At 33.1% G+C, this 26180-nt stretch overlaps 1 pseudogene; it reads right to left on the bottom strand.

Moving 5' to 3' along the window:
* Positions 1–3344: 3344 nt before the first annotated feature.
* LOC129224906 (glutamate receptor ionotropic, delta-2-like) overlaps positions 3345–26180 on the bottom strand; it is a 31645-nt pseudogene continuing 8809 nt past the window's right edge.

The following is a 26180-nucleotide window of genomic DNA, read 5'->3' as shown; positions in this document are numbered from 1 at the left end:
ATCCAGAATTCCAGAATGAGATAATGTTGCAGAAATTGCTATCCACTATCCCTTCAGACTTTAGATCCAAAATTTTGGAGTTGAACATAAAGTCTTTTGATTCAGCTGTAAACAAAATTGAACAATTGCAACAATTAGAACGAGATGTTCAGTCTTATGACCAACCTCAATTTTCTGATGAACAGGTAGTAGCTCTTAACAAAAAAATTGTGTTTTTAGAAGAGCAGTTAAAAAATGCTGAAAATCTCAATGTAAATTCACAAATGAACTCTGATGATTGTTTACCTAGAAAAAAGTTGTTTACTTCTATGGATGATTTGTCTGATGATGATGAAATTCCTTTAAAGCGTTCTGATCAAAAGGGTGTGTTTCATGGGAAACAAAAATTTTGCAATGATAGAGAAAGTGCTAAAATCATTTGTAATTTTTGTGGTAAATTGGGGCATGTTCAATCAAAGTGTTTTCAATTTTTGAAACAACTTAATAACAATGTGAGATTTCAAAATAAGTCGTTGTCGAGAAATTTTAATAATGCAAATGCTAGATTTGATAATTTGTATCGGAGAAGAAATGAACGTTTTCCATTGCATGAAAATAAGGAGAATAGTCAGGTTAATTTTTTGAGTTATTCAGAAATTCTTAAAAATAAGGTGACATATAATGATGTGGGAACTCAATTTTCTCCAATTAAAAGTGTTCAGTGTTCGCAGACTGTTCGCGTTGACACAATTCAAAATTCTGTCCCACTGACATCAGAGAATTCGTGCCAAATGCAAAATCAGACACCAATGGTAAATTTTGAACATCATGTTCCAAATAGAAGTCTGTCGGTACAAAATCCAGAGCCCAGATTTCAGTTCCCACAACCTATTCATAACACTGTTGAATTGTTACCAAATTACAATTGTAATTTCATACCTAACAATATTCCCATGGTTAATAATTCATATTCAGGTGGAGGTAATTCTTCATTACTTCAACCAGTTGTTGAACACAGAGCAAATTTTGCTAACCAAAATGTTGTTAATGGACAAAATTTTTTGAACTCTAATGAAAATACACAAAATGTCCATAATGGTAATAATGCTGGTTACAATGTACACAATCAGGTTTTTCCACCTCCTCCTGGTTTTAACTTGTCATTTTTGCCTGCAAATAATGCTGTGATGTCACAACCACCTGTTTTCGACAATTTAATGCCTTTTCATCAAAATTTAAATGTGATGGGCAATAATCCTGTTAATCGTAGTGCTTTTGTATCTGATGTGACTCGCTCTAGTGGTTATAGTTGCTCGAAACCTGTTAGAAAGTCTACCGGTGTCATTAAATTGGGTAAAACTCTTGCAACTGAAACTTCTCCTGTGAAAAATAATTCCTCATTGTCAGTTGAAGCTCAGGAATTTATTCCTGCTGCTCTGGTAAATGTAAGATTACAAAGTTCACATCATGAGGACTTGTCAAATAAGTTACCATTGGTCAAAGTTCAAATTTCTAATTTGTTTTTTCCTTTTTTAATTGATTCTGGAGCTAGTCTTAGCATTTTGAGTGATGATGTTGTCCAGAAAATTAAAGAAATTGTCAAAATCAAAAATTTAGGAAGAAGAATAACTGTATCCACTGTGAATTCCAGTGTAGATTTTATTTCATGTGTAGAATTCTCATTTAAAATTCAAAGTAATTTCTTTCGTCATTCTTTCTACACTATGAATATCAGAGATAATTCTCCATTTGTGGGAATTCTTGGTTATGATTTCTTAACTAAACATAACATGTATATTCTCCCTAAAGAGAATGTATTATTTTATGACGGTAACAAATTTCCTTTGTTGAGGAGCCCTCATGAACTTGACAACAATGTGAACTTGTGTAATAATTGTAGTGCTTACACATCTCCCAGTTTGGAAGCAATGAATAGAGTTCAGGTTTTTTCTAAACAGTTTGTTGAACCAAAACAAACTGCTCTCATTAAAGTTTTTGCTCATGGGAAGTTAGACAAGAAATCACATTTTTTGTTTACAATTTGTGATTCGGTAAATTCAGTTAAAATTGAAGACTCAATAATTGCTATTGATGAGGACCCGTATGGGCAGCTGTGCAAGAAAAATTCCTTTTATCTATACGTTGAGAACAGTTCTTCTCAAAAAGTCCATCTCAATAAAAACATGACTTTGGGGCATTTGAGTCAAATTGACCATATTCAGGAGATTGAGAATAAAAATAATGAGCATTCACTGAACTTTATTCAGGCGTCTAATGAAGTTGTGCAACTCAGGGAAAAAGAATTTAACTTGGAAAATTTTAATTTGGCTCATTTAAAGGATAATCAACTGTCTGACATGCAAAAATTGTTGAAAGAAAATACACAGTGTTTTTCAAGTTCTTTGAACTCTCTCGGTCATTCAGACAGAATCAGAGTTGATTTTCAATTTACTCATGATTATCCAATTAAGGCGCTTCCTTTCCCCATACCTCAGAGTCTTCAAGAAGAAGCTAAAAATCAATTTAATCAATTACAAGAGGCTGGCGTGATTTCTAGGAATTTATCTAACTATGGTTGCCCCTGTCTCCTGGTGAAGAAAAAAGATGACGGATCAGGTGTACAAAAGTACAGATTGGCCTTAGACTTAAGACTTTTAAATGCCATAATTGTTCATTCATCTTACCCGCTTCCGAAGATCCATTCCCTGATCAACATTGTCAGAATACAAATATTTTTCAACTTTGGACTTACATGCTGCCTATCATCAAATTGATTTACCAGAAGAATACAGAGACAAATTTTCCTTCACTACCCCTTGGGGTACTTATGCTTTTCACAGAATTCCTTTTGGCGTGGCCAGTGGAGCGAGCATACAACAACATTATTCTGACACTGTTTGTGAACAAACAAACATGGACGGAGTGTATTCCTATCAAGATGATTTGATCGTAGGTTCCAGAACCTTTGATGAGATGAAGGCTAAGCTTCAGAAACTGTTTTCAGTCCTTAAAGACTTTAACTTGACTCTGTCACCAAAGAAATGTCATTTTTTCATGGACAAAATAGATTACCTGGGATTCCAGATTTCCCAACATAAAGTCTTGCCAATCTCGTCAAATATTGTGAAAATTACTTCCTTTCCTCCGCCAAAAACAAAGAAGCAGCTGAAGCGTTTCATTGGTATTTGCTCATATTACAGAACACTCATATACAAATTTTCTGATTTGATTCATCCACTGAATCAGTTGACCCATCCTAAAGCAGTTTTTAAATGGACAGATGAAGTAAATGAGTGTTTTCAAAAATTGCAAGAAGTGTTTTTTAAGAATCCATATATTGTTCAACCGAATTGGAATGAGAAATTCTATGTGAACACAGATGCAAGTGGACTGGCAATAAGTGGTGTGCTCTTGCAAAAGAGGAATGGTTTGTTTATCCCCATCTCTTTCTTCTCGAAATTGCTTTCTCCAGCTGAAACAAGGTATCCTGCTATAAAGCTAGAATTGATGGCAATTGTGAAGACTCTCGAAGCATTCAAGTCATACATATTTAATCGCCACATCTTTTTATTGTGTGATGCCAAAAGTCTGAAATTTTACAGTAAAAACTCGTCTCCTGCATCTTTAACTACTCGGTGGCTAATGACTTTATCTGAATACAATTATTCCTTCTTACATTTGGCTGGTGAAAAAATTTATTTGCTGACATGCTCTCTCGCACAGACCTTACAAATCATCAAGTTGATATAGTATCAGATCCTTCTTTGTTACGTGATAATCGAATTAACCCTGTGGTTGACACAACTTTCGATAAGGGGGAAGTTTTACCGGAAATTGTTGAAGTGTATGAGGATAATACTGGGAATTGTGTAAACACTGATGGTTCTGATCAAAATGTTAATTTTGTTGATAATGTACAGAATTCTGGTACACTTTTACAACATTGTGTTAATGTGTTGAGTTTAATTGATGTTGGAGAAAAGGAGAAAGATCCTTTGTTGCAAGTAACTCAGTCGACTATTTTAAAAGAGCAATTAAAAGATCCCAAATTATCTGTCATTTATAATAATATTCTTAATAGAGTTGCTCTTGAAAAACATAACAAATTTTGTATTCATCCTGAAACTTTGGTTTTAATGATGTGCAAAAGTATTTCATCTAATGATGATCAGGAAAATTTGAAAATTGTCATTCCTGACTCTTTAAAAGCTAAAGTTTTAAGTATTGCTCATCATTCACATCTTGGCATAAATAAGACGTATGCATTTTTAACTAAAAATGTTTATTGGGAGAGAATGTATGTTGACTGCTTAAATTACTGTGCTAGTTGTACTAAGTGCATTCAGGCAAAGCCTCATCGGATAAACAAAGCACCCTTTCAGGAAACCTTTTCACCTGTTAAATGTAATCAACTAGTGACACTCGACATTGTTGGACCTCTTGGCAATAACAAATATATCTTAACTGTCATTGATGCCTTTTCGAGACACTTAGAGTTGTATATTTTGAATAATATAACTGCTGTGTCAGTTGCTAAATCTTTCTTTTAATACGTCACTTTGTTTGGCAGACCTGAATTAGTTTTGACAGATCTTGGTCGTCAGTTCAATTGTGAACTGTTTGCTAAATTTAATCAGCTTTTTAATATACAATTAAGGCATACAACGTCGGCAAATGCCCAGGCTAACACTCTGAGTGAAAGGGTGAACTTGTCCATTAAAACTTCAATTAAAGCTTTGCTAGCTTCTGGTCTTGATTTTGATTATGCTGTTGATGTTCATAAAGCCTGTTATAACGCGTCCACACATTCAACTACTGAATTCTCTCCTAATCTTGTTCACTTCGGTCGGGAGTTGTCTTTGATAACAGACATTGTTAATTTCAATATTAATCCATCTTTGGATTCGGCTTTTGAATTGCACAAGCTCTTAGAGCAACTTCAATTTGTGTATCGTGAAGTCTACCGGAATTCTGTAACTAAAAAGTTGGCACAAAATCAAAGTCATAATGAAAATTGTAAACCTCGTAATATTCAAGCTGGTCATCTTGTGTACTTGAAGTCAAAAAACATGTACAAACCTTCATATGATGGCCCATATTTTGTAAAAAAAGTGATCTCACCCGTATTGCGTCTTATTCAGGAATTGAATAACAAGCAGGCACCATTGAAGAAAATACATGTGAACCGTTTAGTGAAGTTCCAGAAAAGACGATCACATTTTGGTGGTGAACAATTTGGGAATAAGAACAATGATGTTGGGAGACCGGAATCTCCTATCCCATTTCAGGTACCTGTGAATGCTGATGTGGTTCCTGCTGTGAGACCCCAGAGCCCTGATGCTTCCGCCGGACCGTCTTCGGGTCCTGACGCCGTTCCTGTGCCTGACATCCAGAATGATGTCGGAGCTCCTGTTCCCAAGCATGATCCTGTACCGGTGCAACAGACCAGATCCCCATACCAGCTTCGGCGACATTGAGTGGCTGGATGTGCGCTGCCGCCGCTGTGTCCCTGTGGCTCCTTCTGCTGACCGCGATAGTGATTGGGCCTCTGAAATAATAGTGCTTAATGATCCTGTCTCTATCTACCGAGTGCCATGAAGGGACCTCTGATTTGTGCAAGTGTTCCTGATGATGAAGTGATCTCATCAATAGGTGGTAGTGCCTCCAGAAATTCAGTGATACGTGTTTAAATATTTTTTTTTAGTGTATGTGCAATGGCGACTGGAACTTTTTGCAAGTAACGCGCATGAAGAAGTTGTCTTCTACAAGAAACATGGACCTTGGGGTGCTTCTTCCAAGATGAAATGCTGTCAAGTATCTTGTATATATTTTTCTTTCTTGACAAATTTTTGATTGAAAATTTTGATGTTTGCTTTTGAATTTTTTTTTAATGATGATGGATGTTGTGCATATGCGTTCCCTTTGGCTTGTGGTTGAAATTTGGAATTGTCTTTGTCACACAATTCTAGTTTTTCTCTTTTGACAAAAGTAAATGTTGAGTGATGAAAAGTGAATTTTTTTTGAGTTTGATGCATAACATAAAATATGCTTGTGAATGAATAGCCAAATTTTTTTTGATGATTGTCTATTGAAGTTAAAAATTCACTTGAAAGGCATTTGATCTCACTCAACTTGCATACTGCTTTGTTTTTTTTTTTTTTTTTTGTTTGTTTGTGACCCATGTGACATGTTGTTGAAAGTAATGGCAGATTTTTGCAAAAGATTTTTTTTCTGTGCATTACCTTTTAAAAGCAAAATTTTGGAGCAATTTTTTTTGAATTTGAAATATATTTTGGTATGCTCTTGAATTATTGGTCACATGTCTTTGAAAGCATCAAAATAATGGAAAAGTGAATTTAAAATGAAAAATTTTGATACCTGCTCTTGATATTGTATATGTGAAATACCTCTTGTTGTAAATATTAGTTCCTTTGTTGTCACGTTTGTTTGCCCTTTTTGCAGGTTGACTGATTGGAATGATTTGCTCACTGTGAAAGATTCATTTGATGGTACTTCTTGGTTGGGTTGAGCCCTGTTGAAATTGGTGATCACCTACTTCTTTTGCCCTGTTTTCCCCATTTTGGTTTGTTGTAGAGGTACATTTTTGGCTATCTAAATTTGTTCAGATCTGATTCCTCTTTTCATTTCGACCTCAAAATTTCTCACATTTGGAATTTTTTTTTACAAAAATGAGTTGTTGTAATGTGAAGGAAAAATCTTCCTTCGTACCTCATTCGAAATTGTAACCTTCTTGGAGTACCAATTGAAAGGATGTGTGACAACTTGAAATGAATGATTTGAATGAAGGGCATTCTGTGTCAACATGTAAATATTTTTCTTTGTTTCTTTGTGGAATTCCATGTTTTGTGAAGTGAATTTGAGAGCATGCAATTTTTTTTTTGAGATGACTGAAAATTTAACATCTCCTCTGATCAGAGCTAATTCATGTGTGTTTTTTTTCGTTTGAATGAATGCTGCAGTTGCCATGCGTACACATTTTTGATTTTCGGATTCACTAGTGATTGTATATATTGCAGAATTTGATATATGGCCATTTTGTATATTTTTTGGTACCAATGAATAGTTTTAGTGTATTTTGAGAAGTGAAATTTTTTTTTTGATTGAAATTTTTAATGCACCCATGTTCTGTGTTAGCTGAAACACTGTATGTATAAAGAGAATTGCATTTGAATAATTTGATTGTATAATGTGTAAAGTTTGTGAAAAAAATTGAAGAAAAGTTTCAATTGATGCAATGCCAAACTCTTTCAATTTGATGCAAGGTTTTTTTTTTGAAAATGAAAGGTTTTGAATTTGATATTGTGAAATGACATGTAAAAAAATTTAATGCATCAAATATTTGTTGTGAAATGCCAATTTGAAAAGTTTGAGTATCCTTGTATATATGGAGATGAATGAAAGTGAAAAAATATTTTGTTGATCAGGATACATTTGGCATGTTTTGGCCCTTTTGAGAAACCTTTAAAAGAGAGATTTTTTTTGAAATTGAAAATTTTTGGCCACTTCGCTCTCTTTTGTTTTGGCATTTGAAAATTTGAATTGTTGGCCATGCTTGATGCCATTGTATATAGTTGATTTTGAAAATTTTGGCAATTTTAAGAAAAAAAAAAAAAGTTTTTTTTGTTGATGCTCTTTTGGGAAGTTTTTGAGGCTCAATCGGAAGTGTTAAAATTTTGAGCAGCACGTGCCAATTTTTTTTTTTTTTTTTTGTTTGCAAATTAGAGCTTTTGTACATAATTGTTTGCCCTGTGTTGTGCATTCTTTGAGCATTTTGATGATTACGTGGTTTGAGTAGAATTTCGATGCACAATTTTTTTTTTCTGACAACCTCTTGAACATTTTTTTTGTGATAACACATGTTGTGTAAGGCTACTTTACAGCTTCTGCTGTGTGCCTGGGCCTATTTGTACTAGTTGTACCAGACTTTTTTTTTTTTTTTTTCGCTCCTATTTGACCTTTTTTTTTTTTTTTTTCAAAACTTTGTCGAAAGGGGGAAATGTGGTGTAATCCACATTGGATTCCCTTATTTTTTCGTTTGTTTCGATTTCGCGCAGATTTCCTCAGAGCGAACTTTTGATCTAACCCGGTCTGTGATTTTAGAAAAGTGATGACGTCAGAACAGACGGTTATTTCGTATGTGGCGCCAGTGTCTTTTTCCCCGTGTTCATAGGCTGCCGTATATGGTAATGTTTTGTTTAAGAGTTTTGATTTGTGCATTTCGATCACCCGTTTTGTTATCGGTGTAACGGACTTTTTCGCTTGCCACGTAATTTGCTCGCATATTTCGGGAGTTCATAATTTTCCTCCGTGCTGTGTTGACGTGCGCGGGGCTTGTTTTTTTTTTTTTTTTTAGCGGATGTGCCGTTTCCCGCTATGTCTGGCCAAACATCCCGATTTTGAGCCGGGGATGTTCATTATGTCCCCAACCTGCCTGCATGTGTGTGCTTGATGTTTCTGGATGTTAGTTCGCATATTATGATGGCCTAAATTGGAATTGATAATGTATTATCATTGTGTGCTGATGATGTTTCGTCCCAGTGCTGCCGACCGGGCGTCGCACGGCTTGTGTGCCAATTTTTGTGACCTCATTCAACTTGGTGAAAATAAACTTCCTTATTTACCATTCTAAACTTTTGTGTGGACTTTTCATGTTTGGATTTCAGCAGGCTTGCGAGGCGAGATCACATGATGGGTGAGACACTTCCATTTTATTTCTGTAATTACGTAATTAAAAGTGCCAACTTTAGTTATCTTTAAAGGTGCTTGACCAGTATGATGATGTCATTTGAGTCTGATTGTCCCCGCCATATTATTCTCACACTTACGAGTTTCGCTTCATTGGTCAAGGGGTTCTTGCGATTGTCGTGGTTGCAAGACTCGGGCTTGGGTTCAATGCACCCACTATACGATACGGTTGCCTTTCCAATTAATTTCCCCCCTCACCTTGGGAGTTCCACGACAATTCCAGGCGCCTTTTTCCTTTTCAAAAAGGACGCAGTGCCAGCAAAATGATTTTTTTCTTGACTTACAAGCAGTCAGCCATTTAACAGTCTCAAAATAATCTTTCTTAAAATGCCGATTGTAATTTTTTAGCTTCGCAGATATTGCTAGGTCAGGAGTAGGCCTGCTCTGTGAAAGTATTTGAGCTTTCTCTTGGTCAAGTCAAAGCTCCGAACGAACGGTTTGCGAGAACGTCCAGCAGGCAGCAATTCTCTTCCGAGCTCCGGGGCAGTCTGTGCTGTTGCGCATGCTCCTCAACTACGTTCAGTTGGGGACTTGTTTTTTCGACCGAGTCCCCTTCCATTACAAAAGTAAAACACAATGGACGCAGGAAAATAACTTTGACTAGTGAATTTGTTGTTTCCTGAAGCTCACATAGAAACCTGTACACTAGGTACGGAAACAAAAATTTATCCGTTGGTTTAAAAAATGCATGAAATAATCAAATCAGCTTTCGAGCGAACGCCAAGGATCTAACAAAGCTATATGAGATCTGGGGAACAGGTTCTTAAGAGCTAGTCCCTCGGACAAGTCCATTTAAGACGTCGCACACAGGGGAGAAAGGGAGGGAGGGGCAGTAAAAGAAGTAGCGCTTTCTAATAAACTTGGTTTTTCTGCTCATGTTTTTTCTTAATAAATTATTCTGCAAGGTAATTTTTTTGAAGGGGCAAATATTTAAGGGACCAGCCTAGTCCCTCTGGTACATGGGCGGCACGCCACTGGTGTGTATGTGTGTAGGTGTATGTATGTGTGTGTATGTGGTGGTGTGTGTGTTTGTGTATGTATGTAGGAGTATGTATGCGTGTGTATGTGTTTGTGGGTGTGTATGTGTTTGTGTGTCTGTGTACGTGCGTGTATGTATGCGTGTAAGTGTAGGATATTGACGCAACCTGGAGACGGTTTTCGCTAGAGGAGCAGCATCGTGAGGCGACCTGCCGACGGACGGTGGTGCTGTAGAGGATGCTGGTGGGAAAATAAAATCATAGTACATCAAATCAGTCAAATGAAAACAATAAGCAATCGTGATTGCTCAAAAAAAAAAAAAAAAAAAATCACAGTCGAGAAAAAAAAGTGGCAACCTTCTGGATGGTTTTATTCACGCTGATTTAAAATGAGATCGCGCAAACGATAATTTCCCGATATGAAAAGGCCGTTCTATTAGGGCTTAAAAATGCTTATAAATGTTATTCTGGTGATTTTAAAACTTTTTTTTTTGAAATTCGAATGATGTTAATGTACACCAGAGGTATTTTTCGCAGACTTTCGAATGGGACTTGAATCAAGAAAATCGGATAATTATTTTGAGTAGAAAGAGCCATTTAATGCCATTTTCGGCACCTAAAATTAAAATTGGAACAGTTCGGTACTTTTTTTTGGCGTTCGATCCCCCCCCCCCCCCCCCCCCCACGTTCCTTCTCAGATGCTGAGTACCTCTCTTACAAATTTCGTCTTGATCCGACATAAACTGTGGATTTGTATAGGAAACATACACAGCTTACATAAATCAGATGCAGGGTTCAGATATATTTAAAGTTTGAAGCAAAAATAAAAATGAGTCAAAAAATACAAAATGTAACTTTTTATACGGCCCTAGATCCCCTAACTTATATTCAGAGAAATAATCTCCATTAAAAAAATTTCCAACACAAAAAGTTTGACATTGGTACGACCAATATTCACCGAAATATGAAACGCAGTGTTTTGCGACTTACACCACTTTACACTCGCCGTCAATACCACTTTTTGGGGGAAAATATAGCAGTTAACAAGGATCTAAAATTATACGTGTGCATAGAGTGTGGTTTTTCAAATTGATTGGGATTTTGTAGTTTGTTTTTGTGTATCATGGCATAACGTTTGCATTTATTTTTGAATAACTATGAAAAATATAAATGTTTTGCTTTTTTACTTCAACCTTTCATTCTTCTGAAAGAGCGAAAGAGCATCTTATATATGGTCCCTTAAATTTTTGAACTCGAATATCTCCTAGAGTTTTGGTCGCACAAATGTCAAATTTTTTGTGTTAGTAATATCTTTCAATGGAGATTATTTACCTAAATATAAGTTAGGGGACCTTGGACACCTTATAAAAAGTTAAATTTTGTATTTTTTGACTCTATTTTTGTTTTTTTTTTCTTTACTTTACTTTACTTTCGTTAATTTTCAACATCTTAACTCTGCATCTGGTTTTGAGCACTTTTGCAATTGGAAATATGCATCATAGGACTAACGGTTGCGAAAATAGATGTCTTGCAGGTTAAAACGGAACACCCTGTATATATATATATATATATATATACACACACACACACACATATTCTTTGTTTAATTTATATAGATTGCTATTACTACGATCTTTCTATAGTGTTTAATTTTAAAAAAATGCTTTATTTTGTGTTTTAAGCTAGGAAGGGAAATCCTTTCATCTTTTAAAATAATTCTAAGGCTTCTGCTGCTTTCTTTTAAGCTACATATTTTGTTTTCAAATTTGCAAAAATATGAAGAAATCTTGAGGAAAAAAAAAGTACTTAGGGCACAGCAGACGTTAACTGTAAACATACAGGCGTACCAAATGACTTTTTAATTTAATAATTGTCTAAATCTATCTCTTCACGATTTTTGATATAGGTCTGAGGATAATCAATTAATTTGCTAAATTAATTTACGTACCGCATAGTTAATAAAAATTAGAAAGTATCCAACTTGCACACAAAAAATGCATTATATATATTTTTTAATAAAAGTTTTGTCATGGCTCTTGAATATTGTCGTGGAACCACAAGATCGTACTGTTTGTTAGGATATGTTCGAAGAGAGGAACCAGTTGCAACGGTTGGTGGATTTGATGACGTTAGTGGTTGGTTCGGTGAGTGTCCCTACAATGCTTTTATGTACCATCTGCTAAACGGTAGCTCTATTAGAACGCTCCTGGTTAGTCATCGAGTAACCTCAGTTAACCAGTTGCTGCACGTGAACATACTCTTCGACGCAATTTTTTTTTTCTCTATATCTTGTAATCGGTTGACCTAACACATAATTTTGCAAAAACAGAGTACAACAGCATGACATAATAAGTGTCAAGGAAGTCTACAATGAGGGTTTAGAGTTTTGAATTCTTAAAATATCCACTCATAATCCATTTGGATTTATTTTAAGGATTCCGGGTTATGAATCAATATGAATTAGATCATTTCCCTGTGGCAAATCAGTAGTTGCACTAACATATTGACAGCTGCTAGGCTTTCTGATAAATATTCAGATTCGACTCGGGTAAATTCAGGATTATCAGAATATGCGAGTTCTTATTCCCCGCAGCGTCAAAAAAGGATTGGGGAAATAATTGATCCGTCAAGTTTAAGGATTAGATTGGGAATTCAACCCCCAGCTAGAAAGTCTTCAACACAAAGAGAACTCTAGTAACGTAATTTTAGTTTTGCTTGTGAACGAAGTAAGCAATTGTTATAATGCAAAAATGAAATGCAGGCTATTGCATTTAAGGTGTTTTTAGTAAAAAGAAACTTTATTGTGATTTACGAAACTCCATGACAGAGATGAATGAACTAATAAAGGTTATGAATGACGTACTTGTGTTTCATTTCATTTGATATAATCCCATGTTGAACATATTTCACTTGAAGGGTTGTTTATATACTACAGCATCCATGTATTTTATTAATTACAAGTTATCAAATGACCTAAAACAGTGAATGAAATATTTATCCTCCGTATTAGAAAATTTATGTCAAAAATGGGCTTAAAATTGGAATAGAAAAAGAACAAAATTGAATTTTCGAAAAATCGTCTCGAGGTGCACATCTCTATGCTACGAACTAATTTTGTGCCAAATTTCGTGAAAATCGGCCAAACGATCTAGGCACTATAGGCGTAATTGTTTTAATTTTTTCACTTTTTTTTCTCTGCAGAAAACCAGAATATTGGACTTACTCATTATGAGCTCCATGTACGAAAAACAATTTGCGTTGTAAAATTAATAAATAAATAAAAATGTTGGAAGTATTGCATATGACAGTCTTATTGCAGATCTTTAATAAAGAACTTTTCTGTATTATTTAATTTACATTCCAGTTCATAGTTACGCTTAAAAATGAACTTAGGTATGCTTAAGGGTTAGCATTAATGCATTATTTATATTTCTGGTGATGCATCGGCTTCATTGTTTGCATCTTCTAGAAATAGTGAAAAAAAGTAGAAGCAGTGCATCCCTAGAAATATAAATATACATTAGTGCTATATTGTAAACATTCTTAAGTTCATTTTAACCTTAATTATATTTGTGAATGTAAGCAGAATATTATGGGAAGTTTCTTTACTAAAGATCTAAGATGCGACTTTGACAATGCAAAATGCGATGCTGCCAATATTTTTTTTTTTTTGCAACGTGAAAATATTTTCGGATATGGGGCACATAAGAGTGAGTGATTTCATGCCAAAAAAACAAGTAAAAAAATTGTAAAACAAGCCCATAGAGAAAAAGGTCGGTTTAGATGATTTTTACGATATTTTAGCCCAGATTACCCCCCATGAATCACCCAATCTGCTCCAAATAATCGTGCTTTCAAACTTTGCTCCTCTCTAGCCACTCAGAAGGGTTTAATGGCTAATATGATGCTCCTTTTTCCTCCTAAGAAAAATAATAGCTACGAAACTATCAAAAATTCAAAAAAATTGAGGACCGTCATTTACAAAAAGTGGGACGTAATGGGAAAAATATTGGTCATATTTATAATCAGGGGGTCATTTTACATAAGAACCAGCAGGAAATATGTCAGAAGCATTTTGAAGGTTTTTTTTTTTTTGCCTCTCAGTGTAATTAAAAGATAAAAAGAAAATACTAGTTCTCACAGCACAAAAGTAACACACGCAAAAATACGATTTATATAAAACCAGCACGAAAGAGATTGAATTATTTGACGATAAAGGACTTTGAAGCAACTAAATATGGTGTATCGCGAATTATTAACAGTACCACCGACCTGGGTGAATAAGAAAGAGTATTTTAATTTACAAGTAATTTGTGCGCTAAAATGACTCAAGGCTGCAAATTCAATAGATGCACTATGTTTCTTACTATTATTGATTTCTTGATATAACAGTTGGTCCTTCATTTTATTTGTTTGCAGTAAGTGTTCATAACTAGTGCACTTTTTTTCATAAAATTAAGAACTATAGTAACAAAAATCAAAACAATACTTTTTGATAATTTTTTGGGAAATTCCTAATACCAGTATTAATACAGGTTTTTTGTTAGCGTGTTTTAAAAAATACAGAATACTGGTATTGCATTTTCGGTCCGGTATTGCAATCACTACATACGCACATACAGACGTCACGAGAAAACTTGTGGATAAACAAAAAGGGTATTTTGGCTCATCATACATTCGCAGGTACATTTTCACTTGTGGACGGTTTGAAAAAAAAAAAAAACTGCTCAACATTCATCCGCAAAATTGAAAATTCGGCCGAAATTTGATTTAAAAAATTTTCACGGTCACAATACTTCTTTTACTATGTGAAACAAAGTAAAACGGAAGATCATTTTTTTTGTCTGGGGCATTTTTCAAAGTTTATTTTGTAATAAATTCGTTTCACAAAATGCGTAGCAGTATGCTTTCTTTCTGAATTTCCTTACTATAAATTTCCTAATATTTTTGTATTTTATTTCCCAGATAAATGCAGCAACAGAAATTATGTAACCATAACATAAGGTTTGGAAAACTTCAAAGAAATCAGTTGTGGTTAATGAAAAATTGATATTTGTCTGATCTAATATTTTATCATTAAAAAAGTAATTTGCCAAGCACTTTTGATAAATTCCACTTTCAAATATTCTATAAATAACTTGGTTTAGTTGTTTGGCACAGGGAAATTTTTTCCTCATAGCTACACTAATAGGACTCATGCTAAAATTCTCATCAGATATTACTATGCTCAGAGTGGGAAAAAAGTTTATTACTTGTGTTGTGACTATTAAAGCAGCTTTTTCATAGAATATTTTTTTTCTGATACCTGCAGTTGTAGATGGAATAAACCATCTTTTTTTTCGGATTGCTCTTCCCAGATTTTGAAGTAAGACATCGCCATTATTTTCGAACATTTCAAATAAAGCCGTGCCTTCAAACGTGTAACATTTATAAGATCTCATTTTCACTGCATCAAAAAGCTCAGAAATGGTATGAATTTCACATTCTCGTTTTGGTATTGCAAGCATAGTAAGTAAAACTGCCTTATACGCAAAAGTTAAAACCATACCAGCAATTAAAATAGAACCACATAAAAATCGTTTACTAATGCTGTCATTTGCGAATAGTTTTAAGTCTGCGAAACTCATTTTGAACATTTTATTGAATGAATAATCTTTAATGAAAAACACTCGAACTATGATTACAGTTAGTAAAACTGCTAAAAGTATGGTTATCCATACGGTCGCTGAAAAAGGTGAAAGTACGGAAATAACTTTTGGAAGTGATGGTGCCTTTGTAATAAAAACATTTGTTTCTATGTCATAAGAAACAGTAAAATCAACTACGTGATACCTTTCCTCAGTGATAGAAAGACTAGAAATGGCAAAGTCCGCCTCGTTTCGTTGTAGCATTCCAATCAGACCTGTCCAAGTCCCATTTTCCATCAACCTACCCCATTCTTTATCCTCTCGAGTGAGTATTATATGTCGCGGTGCAAAATATCTGAGAATAGTATCTACAAAGTCTCTCTCAATTCCACCCAGCAATTCTATTTCTGAATTAGACCGTTTTATTCGCAATCCATGTGCTGTCGGGTTAATTGCTAAACGCAAAAACTTATTGCAAATCATCGGAACAATTGATGAAAACTCGAATTACTTCAATGATTATGCAAGCTTCTTTGGAGATACATTTTCTAAGGTTCATGTGAATTGCATCTACATTAGCAACCAAACAGTGATGCGTAGTATTTAAACCAAAGTGGGATTTTAGAAATAGTTTCTGTAAAACGTTTTTATGACTTAGAGACTATGTTTCCACTGAAGTTTCCTTATTGGATTATTTTTTTATAAGAGCAATTTATTATTCAAAATAAATTCATAAAGAAATGCAAGCACATATCATTTTCTTATAAGTTTTATCACTCACAGTATTGCGTTTTGGTGCGGTTTAGCAGTTCATGACGGTGTTCCTTTGGTTTTAGCTTCAAAATCTAAGGCACGCAGAATCTAACTAAGCATGAAGAACATTTGAGCGAATTGGAGAATTATTTCTTCTAAAAAATGCAAAATCCAAATTTTCATGACTTTTCTTAAAAGCAAAAGAGCAGGAAAAAAATTATGAACCGAAATGAAATGTCCAAAAAAAAAAAAAAAAAACACTTCTTTCGTCAATTTTACAAGCTTCAAACACAGAAAGCAAGTGAAAAAATATCCAAATGAAAATCACAGAGCTATCTATAAATTATGAGCCAGAAATTCAAAATAACAATTTAAAAATATTTCCCTCGTTTTCAACACGACAATATTAATTTTTTGGTTATGTTTATTAGTTTAAAAATATCGTCTGAAAGTTATCTTCACGATTGGGTATATCCACTGAGCTGAAGTACTTGTCTTTCAGCCATAAGTTCATTCGTTGTGCTGCAGCTTCTAAAGAACCACGATTTTTATTTTTTAATAAACAATATATTACATTGAAATTGACATTGTGGATTAGGCATTATTTAGATGTAGCATTCGTCCCTGTAAACACTCATACCAGCATTCTAACAATGTTTTTTTGAGAAAATGTTTGGTATCATAAAGAACATGCTGGCTGGAAATTCTGATTTTCTTAATAGGAAAGTAGCGTGCATCATTGTTAAGAGTGCAAGCGCAATTTGCATTATTATTTTGACTGGTAAAAGCAAAAAAAAATTTTTTTTCTGTTCTACTAATTTTTGAAGAAATAAATGTACTTGTGGAAAAACCAAATAAAGTTTTAATGCTTGTGTTTGAAATACAGTAAAACTTCTCTGAAGCGACCACTCTCCTTTAATGAAAACTGTAGTCGATAATGGAGGTTGGTCGCTCTTAGAGGTCATTTTCAAACATGCAATAAACAATAATAGCACCAATAAAGAGCATTTATAATCTGGTTACATTAAGAAAATTATGGTGAGAATAAATTTAAATGATGAAATTAAGAAGCTTCTTTTTGAAGTTTCAAATTCAATATATACTTCTATCGTCACTTTTTAAATTAGAAACTAATTCACTCTAAAATACAAGAGGAGATTTGCTTGAGTCAGCTTTTGATTTTTTCTGACAAATTTTGCTAAAGACTTTCTTAGGTTACATTGTCTGTCATAATCCCTGCGTTTTGCTTCCAGGTTTTAATTGTTCCCGAAAACAATGAAAAATAATAGTAATTAAAAAGTTAAAATACTTTGGCTTTTTTCAATTGTTGCCAAAAAACAGCGCAAAAAATTAATAGATAAAAAGTTAATAAATTTAGCAAAGAAATTTCAAGTCTAAAATTAAGCAAGCATATATTTGTAGGCGTTTTCAAAAGCTTTTTTTTAAATTATTAACACGCTTTTATTAGCTTCACCTGTACGTATGTTTGTATCTTGTAATGGAATCTTGCAACTCAAATTTCGCTCACTTCCTGAGATCTAATTCTTTTGAAATTTGGCACGTGACCTCAGACCCGATGACAATGCAATATTCTATAATCAAATCAATTAATTAACTATCAATTATTCCAATTTTGATCAATATTTTTGCTTGATGCCATTATTATGAGGACGAAAAATGTGCTCAAAAGTTAGAATTAAATATCGAAAGAAGCCCCTGATATTTCTGTATCAGATAAAATTTGTTTTAATGCTCGAAGTTAATTAAATATTTACAATTGTTTTATTTTACGCTATACTTATTCAAAATTGCCTTTTAAATTCGGACATACAAGCATCAGTATTGAAAAGAAATTAATGATAAATATAAGCTATCCTTTTTATGCGAAATATATTTATATTAAACAGAAAGTCAATATCGTTTTTTTTTTGTTTTAATAAAGATAGGTAACAGGTAAATATGTTTCATATTTTAAAAGATTTTCACTCAAATTTCAAAATAAAAATTTTAAAATAAAATATAAATATAGTTTTTTCAATTCTAAACACTATTTCTTTGTAACCTTGGTTCGCATTAAAAGGCATGAAATGAAATAATTACAGTAGCTCCCAAAAGTGTTCGTATACCTTGAAATTTTGTAGTAAAACCAAAATAACGCAAAACTGAATTCGAATATGAAGTCCAATTTTTTTTCACACCATTCCTATGCCATTCTGAATAAAACCCAGTAGTTTTTTCAAAATATTGCCAGATTTTATTTTTGAAATTTGTCAAAAAATGAAGAGATAGAGAAAATATACGCCACAAAAATCATCGTACATTGAAATATTTTCGGATAAATTCATAATTAAAATTATCAAATGTGGTTTTTTTATTATTTTTGCATTGTAATGATACTATAAAGTTATTTGCCTTTATTTTTTTGTGTATTTATTACCTAATTTTCTGCTTATTATTTTTAAATGGCAGGTATGCGTGGAAAACAACAAACACGATTTGAAATTTGATTTTTTCCCTCCCAATAGCCGTAAATTGGTTTGAAATGTCTCTAAATTGGTTAATTTATTCCATTCTATGATGAAGTGCTTGATAAATGCTTTAAAGACAAGAATCGGAACGAAAACAAGGTATGAAGAGGTCAACTGGCAAAGTTAACAAAGCATGATCGGAGATTTACAGTTAAAAAAATTATGAAAAATACACATTTGAGTGCTGAAAAAGTTTCTGCAGAATTGAATGAAACATTTTACGTTTAATTTACCCCTAAAATTGTTCGCCAAGTTATCTGATTAGCTATATTAAATGAGACCTCATCCCGCAGAAATTTTCTTGTTCCGTGCAAAAAACAGAAAACTTACGCTTTCCGTCGTAAAATCAATGATAAATAAGCTCAAAATGTTTTGGAACAACGTCTTACTTATAGATGAAAATAAATTCAACATTTTGGGTTAAATTGTTGTATAATTGTAAATGGAAGAAAAAAAATGAGGAATTCAATCTTAAGAACTTAGATCAGTTAATCAGGACGGTGAAGGTGTTCTTGTGTGAGGGTGCATCTCAGCATCAGGACTTGGAAATTTGGAATTTTTTGGTGAAATAATGTGGTGTGCTGTTCATTTAAATATTTTAAAAAATAATTTTAAACTATTAGCCAAAAATTTGGTAATCGGAAACAACTTTGTTTTTTATCAAGATAACGATAAGAAGCACACGTTCGCGCTTGGTGCCTCAAAATTTGTCCTTGAGCTTAGAAATATCTCCTCAATCGCCAGATTTAAACTTAATGGAAAATATTTGGAGATATCTGGTGGCTAGATTACGAAAATACACCATTGAAACGAAAAGCGAAATAGAAACAGTGAGACTCGCATTGCGGCTGAACACTTACTCAGAAATTGCACAAAAAAAGAAAAAAAAAAAAACAATGAAATCTATTCCCAGACGTTTAAAAGCTATTTTTGTTATTGCATGATATTCTACCAAATAATAACTTAGTAAAAAGTTAGATTACTTGCTAATTTTTTGACATTTTTTTAAAGCGTACAAAGACTTTTGTGAGATAAATTTCCGGCAATTTTTGGTTTTTGATTTAAAAAAAAATAACTTTTAATCACTGTATATGATTTCTTGATTAAAACACTAAAAAATGGAGTTGATCTCAATGTCTTTATGTTTAGTGCACTTCTACAGCAGCCGATACAATTTAAATTAAAAATTGAGAGAAGAAAAAATAGAGGCGGTATAGTAAAAGCTATTCGTAAAAAGCTGTATATAGGTTTTTTTTTCTCTCAATTTTTAATTTAAATTTTATTAACTTCTGCAAAATTACCCTAAATATAAACACATTGAGATCAACTCCGTTTTTTTAAAAGTGTTTTAATCAAGAAATAATATATTTATTGTATTTTATACTTTTAAATGTGAACTAAGCTTATTGAAATATACCTTAGAATTAAAAAAAAAAAACATTTTTTTAAAAATATTTTGCTTTTGATTATCTTTTAGCCGCAAAGTAGTTTATTCATGTCATTCTCCTTAGTGCAATCTCAGTTTGACCACGAGTCCTTTTGGATTCCATGCTTGAGCCTATCTATTTCTCAACTCTTGAATTAAGCTAAAAAGATTTTTAGATAGCAAGATATACGCTTAGGCAGCTCGTAGAGGGGGAGGGAGGGGGCAGGGGGCCAACTTCCTGTTCTTTTCAAAAAAAAAAAAAAAAAATAATAAGGGCCTTGCTCTCATATGTTTTAGAATTTAAAATCTGCGACCAATTTAAAAATGATTTTTTACTCGGTGGAATGATTTATTTCACGAAAATGAAAACGAAAAAATCCAAATAAATGGACTTTTCTCACGTTATTTTGAAAACAAAATGGAATTTATAGTTAGAAAAGGGAGTCGATGGTGGCCATCAGTCCTGATATTTAACGTCAAATTTTATTTTGAGAGGTCATTTAATGAGTAATGTTAAAATTCAGTTACACAGCCAAATTTTATTTTTAAAGAGAAACAAAAAAAAAAAAAAAAAATAAATAAAACAGTCCAATTTTGTGGCCCCTCATAACTTTTCACACATCTTTCGACTATTCCTCCTTATTTTGTGCACCGGCCTACCGGCCACCTATAGACTTACGTTTGTCACCTTAAATAGATTCAAAAGAGTGCGAAAAACTACGTCCTCCTTTTTAGAATTTTGGGATTCGAAACTGAGGGGGCAAAGAGTGAGAAAGGAATTCGTTTGAAAAATTTACCTCATTTGTCTGGTTCCTTTGCACTTTTATAGGCAAGAGTAGACTGGTGCGTTTATTTTCTTTCTTTATCTCTTTTGCTTTTCTCTAACTGAAAATTCCCGCATTTATTGGCATTGTGTGAAATGATTTGTCGGTCGTTGTCGATTATCCTTTCTAGAGAATTTTTGACATCGAGTAGATAGGGAAGAAATTGCTGCTTTAGAAAATTGGTCGTTAATGGAGGTTGCCGCTGCATAGGGGTAGTCACTCATAAAAGTTAATACTGTAGTACCAAGTAAAAAAAGCAACAACTTAAAGTTGAACTGTGTCGACTTTATCTAAACATTTGATTGTTTCAATCGTTGAACACATGACAACACCATCACAATATCTCAAGTAAAACAATTTATGGGATTTAAAACAGAAAAATTATGTTTACATTTAACTTATACCAACTTATATTAGTGACGTAACTGAGATTAATTTGTGAAATCATTTCATTTTTGTAGTGTAGTTTTTAAATGCAAGATTATCTGCATTTCAAAAGAAAAATTTGTGGCAATAGAAACTAAGAATTTTTTATTGAATTATTAATTTATTCACAATTAATATTTTACTATGCTTCGGAAATTGTAGTTTTGAGTTCTGATTGAAACCAGTTATTGTTCTAATGAATACAACAATGAAACACCACAGATTTTTCGCAGGGTTCAAGTCTGGAGAGCACGTAGGTGTCGTAGATCGATGTTTTGTTACCACTGAATTAAACACTCCACGTACCACGACACCGCTACCTTTCATATTATACATACATCGATGAGCTGAATTTTTCTTATCGAAGGTCATTAAAATAGCTCCACAATCCATATGGCTCATCTAAACAAAGCCTAATCTTGTCAGTAAAGATGACCTGTGGACGTAAATGTAAACAGAAGTTCACAAATTTTCTTATGACAAACATTTTCTTATTTGCTCTTACTTTCTTCTAATTCGTGCGCATGCTATGTGAGAAAACACTAATCCCATTTCTAATATCGATCGAATTAACGTGGCACTTTATTCACCTATATTGTAGGAGTGATATTACTTCTTTTTAAAAGTCGTAAAATTGTTGATTTAAAAACACCAACTTCACAAGTTAAGACCTCATTCGAATGCGGTTACATGAAATAGTTCTTTATTTTAGTCTCTATTTTCGCATAAATATACAAAAATTCAATCAAGATATTTTTCCTCGCCATTCATTATTTAACAGAAAAATCAGATTTTGTACTGTTAAAATCGTAAAATTTCATTTCTAAACACATTTTTGAGCTGAACCATGGACAATTAAAGGGCGCAAAACATTAAAAAACATCAAAATCTCGCAAGCTGCTTTCCGCTCGAGCCGGCCAGTAACACGAAACTGGTCCAAGCAACACGATCACTTTGTCAGTGAGTATTAATCCACGTATTCAAATCTTCCACCTTCTTACGGAGAGACCAATAAACGCAAATTCAAACGTCATTTACGACCCCCGTCATGATGACTACTGTCATCCTGAGTTTGTTGAATCATTTCACATACACTCTGAATAAGAAAATTCAACCTTTTACAGCATACCGTTTTTGAGTTTTGCACCCACATTAAAACTTCAAGAGAAAACTAGTGGATAAATGATTAACTCGTGGATCCTGAAAAAGGACATTCCGACCGTCCATACATTCGTAGGTATTACCTTTGCACGTGTAGACGGTCAAAAATATCTGCTAATCATTCCTTCGAAAGTGAATAAAATGGACATTTTGTACGAAAGTTAAGTAACATTCTTTTCGAGATCCCACAACTTCCTTTGCTATGCAAAAGGTTGTAAAAAAAGAATGAATTTCTGAGGTTTCTATTTTTTTTGTCATGCTAATCTGAGGATTTTATTTTAATAAAATTTTTTATTCAATATTTAACATTGTTGCATATTTTACATATTTTACTTATACTATCATATACGAGTAGTTTTCGGTCTCAGAATTTCATTTTGAACATTTTGCTGAATGAATAACCTTCAATAAAAACGCACAAAGTATTATTACAGTTATTGAAATGTTAAAAGTATGGTTATCCATACGGTCACAGAAAAAGGTTAATGTAAGGAAATGACTCATGGAAGTGCTGGTGCCTTTGTAATAAAAATATTTGTTTCTATGTCATAAGAAACAGTAAAATCGAAGACGTGATATCTTTCCTCAGATATAGAAAGACTCGAAATGGCAAAGTCCGCCTCATTTCGTTGTAGTATGCCAATCAAACCTGTCCAAGTCCCATTTTTAAGCAATCTACCCCATTCTTGATCATCCCGATCGAGTATTTTACGCCACGGTGCAAGAATGTTTGAGGATGGTTTTTACAACGTCTCTTTTAAATTCTTTCAGCACGTTTACTCCTAAGGTATACCGTTTTACTTTTAATCCATGTGTTGTCGCAAATCATTAGAGAAAATCATGGAAAACACAATTTAGTACTTTACTTGTTGCGCAACTTTCTCGGAGATAGTTTCTCAAAGGTTCATGTGAATTCAATCCAAATTAACAACTGAGCAGTGATGCGTAATATTTAAACTGATTACAAATAGTTTCTTTAAAACTTTTTTTTTAATAAAAGGGCAGGGAAGGTGTATTAGTGTTATTGCTTAGCAATAGAGCAAAATCTTTATGAGTCCAAAGATTCGCACGAGGCTCGAACGATCAAGATTCTGTTACTGCTGTTTTTATAATTTAGAGAGTCTAGCGTTATCTTTACCAGATCATCTTCTTTATAAAAGCATTGAAATTCAATTTTTTCACTCAAAAACAAACTCAAGCGAAAACGCAAGCACATATTATTTTCTTATAAGTTTTATCATCTCATCGTACCTTTTAAAAAGGTGACTTCTGATTTGGTCTGGTTTGGCAGTTCACAACGGTGATCCGTTTGGCTTTAGCTTAAAAATCCATGGCAGTCAGAATCTAATTTCAGGAAGCAAGTTTGAGCGGTTTGGGAAATTATTTATTCTGAGCGATGCAAATTCCAAATTCTCATGACATTTCTTAGAAGCAAAAGAAAGGAAAACAATTATGCTTGAAATGAAATGCCTGAAAACACTTCTGTCTTCAACTTCACTAGCTTCAAAAACAGAAATCAAGGGAGAACAATTCCAGATGAAAATCTGAGAGCTTTTTATCAAGAATAAGAGCTAGAAATTTAAAAAAAAAAAAAAAAAATCTCTCAAAAAACATTTCTTTCATTTTCAAAATACAAGGACACATTTTGTCTTATGTTATTAGTGTAAAAATGCATGCGCAAGCTTTCGCCTTGATTAATTATATACACTTGAATTAAATTATTTGTCTTTTATCCAAAAGCTCATCCGTTGCAGAGCAGTTCCTAAAACAATTACGGATTTTATTTTTTTTATAAATAATAAATTACATTAAAATTGAGATTGTGAATCCGGCCTTCTGTAGATGTAGCATATGTGTCTGGAAAGATTCACACCAGTACTTTAACAACGCGTTTTTCAGAAAACGTTTGCTATCATAAAGCACATGTGTATACTGGAAACTAAATTTTGATTAATTTTATGTATACCATTACTGGGTTTTTGTTAAGTTATACGGCGTTAACAATTTTACTTTCTTGCGTACTAGAAGTTATTGAAAGTCAGTGTTGTTCTGATACTTCTGTCATCTAAATTGTTAGCTATCATCCAATTTTAATTTTAATATGATAATTTCAGTAATTAATGTTTTTCTGTCAAGTGTAGTAATAAAGCATAGACAGAAGTTTTTTGATTTTAACAATGAGAAAGTAACGATTATCATTTGTAAGGGTGCAAGCACAATTTGCCTTACATTATGAATGGTAAGAGCAGAATTTTTTTCTTTTCTGCTAATTTTTGATAAAATAAATATATTTGTTGAAAAATCAAATAAAGTTTAAATGCTTGTTTTTGAAACACAGTAAAACTTATTTGACGCCACCACTCTCCGTTAATGACAATAGTGGTCGATAATAGTGGTTGGTAGCCCTTAGAGCTCGAACATGCAATAAACAAAAATAGACCCAGTAAAAAGCATTTATATTATGGTTCCACTATTTTAAGAACATTATAATAATACATTATAATGAGAAAATTATGAAATTTGTTTTCGAAATTTTAAATTCAAAATGCATGGGATATGGTGTCTATTGGACCGGTCTCAATTATTTTAATGCTGTTGATACTTTTTACTTTAATTTATGACTAACAAATAGCACATATGGTGCCACAAATTCTATAATGAAATCATTTTGTACAGTTATATTAAACAAATTTTACTACAGAAAATGGTATTTTAGTAGTGCTGAGTAATTTTCAGAAAACTACAACTTTAGTTTTTGAGTTTTGCAAGATATATACCCACATTAAAACGTCAAGAGAAAACTAGTAGTAATAAACTTATGGAATCTCAAAAAGGATAAGTCGAATGTCTGTATTTTCGTAAGTACAGCTGCACGTGCAGACGACATTTTTTTGTTTTGACATATTTTTAAATTTTTCTACAGTAAGTAAATATCCAAACATTTCCCCGTATTATTTCCCAGAGAAACACAGCAATTGAAAACATGTAACCATAACACAAGATTAGAAAAACTTCATAAAAGTCTACTGTGGTTAATGAAAAATTGATATTTGTCTGATCACCAGTGTCTCTTATTTTATTTTCAGAAAAGAAATTTTCCAAAGACTTTTGATAAATTCCGCTTTCAATTAGTCTATAAATAACTTGGTTTAGTTGTCTGACACAGGGAAAGTGTTTCGCCATAGCTACACTAATAGGATTAATACTAAATTTTTCATCAGATATTAATATGCTCTGATGGCGAAAAAAGTTTGTAAATTGTTTTGAGACGATTAGAGCAGACTTTTCGCTGAATATTTTGTTTCCAATGCGAGTTGTTGTCGCTCGAATAAACCATTCATTTTCTTGGATCGTTTTTCCGAGGTTTCCAAGTAAATTATCGTCAGTTGTTTTGAACATTTCAAGCAAAGCCGTACCGCCAGTTAAGTAACACTTATAAGATTTCGTTTGCACTGCTTTTGCAAGTTCAAAAATGGTATGAATTCCAGTTTCTCGCTTTGGTATTGTTAGCATAGTAAGTAGAACTGCCTTATACGCAAAAGTTAAAACCATACCAGCAATTAAAATGGAACCACATAAAAACCGTTTACTAATGCTGTCATTTGCGAATAGTTTTACATCTGCGAAACTCATTTTGAACATTTTATTGAATGAATAATCTTTAATAAAAAAACACTCCAACTATGATTGCAGTTAGTAAAACTGCTAAAAGT

This window comes from Uloborus diversus, chromosome 6 (assembly GCF_026930045.1).
Source record: "Uloborus diversus isolate 005 chromosome 6, Udiv.v.3.1, whole genome shotgun sequence".
Taxonomy (NCBI): domain Eukaryota; kingdom Metazoa; phylum Arthropoda; class Arachnida; order Araneae; family Uloboridae; genus Uloborus; species Uloborus diversus.
This window is presented reverse-complemented; position numbering and strand designations above follow the sequence as displayed.